Raw genomic sequence first — 3,016 nt, 5'->3', positions numbered from 1 at the left:
TATATAATGCAGATGTGTATATTTATTGCTATGCACAGCTAAGTCGATCATAAATCAGTAATAGTAGAGAGAGTACTGTTTCTTATTCCTCACCACATAATACTAACACATCACTCCTGCTTTTCGAATTCCAACTCCGTTATGTGGTCATTATGTGAGGGTTCGCTTTAATATTATCATCGCTTTCTAAACTAGACCCCCATTTTATGTTTGCCTTGCGTCTAAACCCTGGTAAGCAAACCTATTACTATTATAGTTCTTACTTATTTTATCTCTTTTTCATTTTTTTTTTTTAATGAAATAAACCAATATTCTATACATTTTACTTATGTCTGTCGTAATCTTAAAAGAGTTAATGAGTGCTATTTGTTAATCAGTGCTAATGAATATGCATACATATATGTTTATATGTTTGTACATGTGCCTATATTTATAAAGCGTATGTATCATTCATATATATATACACATATATATATATATATACACACGCACATACACAAAACATACAGCGCTAAGAGTGTCGGCCATGGTATGTACCAGGAGGCCTATCACTATTAAATGGAAAAACCCAGTCTCCTCTATTTTAAGAGGTAACCGTTAGTGTATATATGTATAACAATAAGTTGTCTAATACACATATCAATAAAAACAGCCGCCTTCCACATTCAGCAATTTCTGTGATACTTGATGATACTGGAATATTTTTACGTATGTTACCTGTGTGTGTGTGGAGGGTACTTCAATGTTTCAGACACTATGTATGTATTTGTATGTTCTAATACCTATTTATGTATGAGTGTGTGTATGTACATATATATATATATATATATATATTTATATATATGCCTGCATGTATCTCTGTGTGTGTGTATGCATGCATATATATATATATATATATATACACACACACACTTGTGTTCGTTTTACGTCTGTTTTCCGTGCCAGCACGAGTTGGACGATTACACACAGAGGTATTGTTTTACTATCTCTTGCCCTTTGTGTTACCAATACTTACCTGTTTTTCAAGTTATGGGTTATTGTTATTTCGAAAGTGAATAGTTGTGGGACAGTTTGTTAGCGATGGATGTCGAGGCATCACCGTTATTTGCTTAAGGCCTTCATGCGTGAACGCAGTATGTAAGCATTCACACAAACGTACATGTGCACAGTCATACAAAGGCATACGGTCAAGTACGCTTTTTGTCGCCAGTACTTGACTGCTTGAAGAATTAAGAGTATCTTTTACTTTTATTCCATAGATTTTTGTAAACCGAATGTAAACGTCATTTACAGTTTTGTTCAAGTATGACTAAGATATCTGCATTCTTGCACACATCCACGCCCCCATGTGTCTGTCACTTCCATATATATATATATATATATATATATATAAATGGGGAAGGCCTGTTTATGGAATTACCTTAGGTTTCCCGTCCATAAAGGGTTTATCTTTATGGCGTATCGTCAGATCCCATAAACCGGCCTTACTCGTTTTTAATATATACTGCTCTACATCTTAGAGTGTGCTTCTTTCGGACTTATGTTTTCTACAAACGATATATATATAATGGGCTTCCTACAATTTCCATCATTTCACAAGTCATTGATCAGTCTCAAAGTACAGAAGATATTTGTATTGATATGAAATTAAACCTGAAACCATGTGGTTGAGAAGTACCTAAGATACTTGCTACGATTTTGCTGCATTGACTTATTGTAGTGAACAGAGACCATAACTTGTATAGTATAGTTAAATTCTTTGATAGTTCAAAACTTCTCTATCTCAAGAACCTTGCTGGGAGATTGTCATTTCAAACTGTCTTTATTCTTTTTCACAAAGTACACAGCTTCCTTCTCTTGTTTTTGCGGAAGTTTTTTTTTTTTTTTTTTTTAAAGTTTCATTGATATTTTAGTAACTGTTTTAACTCCTAATTGGAGAGCTCCTAGCAGTATTTTGCCCATTGATGTATGACATTGTTGGTTTAGATAGCTTTTTTTTTATTTTCAGAACTAAAGTTTTTGATTGTAAAAGTTGTAAAATCTTCTTTGATGCTTCAGAAACCACATTACTCTGCTGCTTCACTTTATCTAAATTATAATAATGGCACACTGATTTGTAATAGATATCATTTTCTGACACTTTCTCAGTAGACTAGTTTCCTGTGAAATACTGGGTTGTGTGATATATTGAATGGTCAACAGATTGTTATGTGATGTACATCAGTTCCGCAAATTCTTCACAAAAACCTGTAAGGTTTTTGGTAAGCATTTGGAGGATACTTCCAAGGGAACTTTCATGTCCTCCTCTTGAAATTTTCTCTAAACTTGACTTTAAATGATAATGAATTCAAATTTTGCTTTGCAGTTTTGTTTTCTTTGTTCACGTGTGTTTATGTGTATGTACATAAGTATGCATCTGTACATGTGTTCATGGCTCTGGTTAAATAGTTTGTTGTCTCAACCATGTGGTTCTGAGATTAGTCCTACTGCATAACATCAAGAGCAAGTATCTTCCACTATTCTCCTAAGCTGACCAAAATCTTATGAATGGAGTTGATAAATGGGTACTCAAAGAAGCCTGTCATATGTGTATGGATGCATTATCATTATTTAATGCCGGCCTTCCATGCACATATTCATACATGTAAATGTAAGCTTGTGTGTAAATATATGTAAATGCATGCTCATATGTATACACCATATGTATGTATATGTGTGTTCATGTATGTGTACATATGAGTCTGTGTATGTATATATATATATATATATATATATATATGTATATATATACATACATACACACACACACGTGTGTTACTGTCTTCTTGCCTTGAAATTACATGATAGTTGTAAATGAATGTTACTATCATCCAATCTTCAATAACATGTCCAGTCATGGGAAAATATTATCAAATTTGGAAACTGGTGAGGGATGGCTGCAGGAAGCCCATCATGCCATAGAAAAGTGCATGTTAAATGATATATATATATATATATATATATATATATATATATA

General features: G+C 32.9%; 1 protein-coding gene across 2 annotated transcripts in view; it reads left to right on the top strand.

Annotated features, from left to right (window-relative positions):
- The window catches only part of LOC106881535 (ubiquitin-conjugating enzyme E2-22 kDa), a 52,473-nt gene that overhangs the window by 468 nt on the left and 48,989 nt on the right, over nucleotides 1–3,016 (top strand). The gene's annotated exons all lie outside the window — the stretch shown is intronic.

The sequence above is a fragment of the Octopus bimaculoides genome, chromosome 16 (assembly GCF_001194135.2).
Source record: "Octopus bimaculoides isolate UCB-OBI-ISO-001 chromosome 16, ASM119413v2, whole genome shotgun sequence".
NCBI classification, from domain to species: Eukaryota; Metazoa; Mollusca; class Cephalopoda; order Octopoda; family Octopodidae; genus Octopus; species Octopus bimaculoides.
This window is presented reverse-complemented; position numbering and strand designations above follow the sequence as displayed.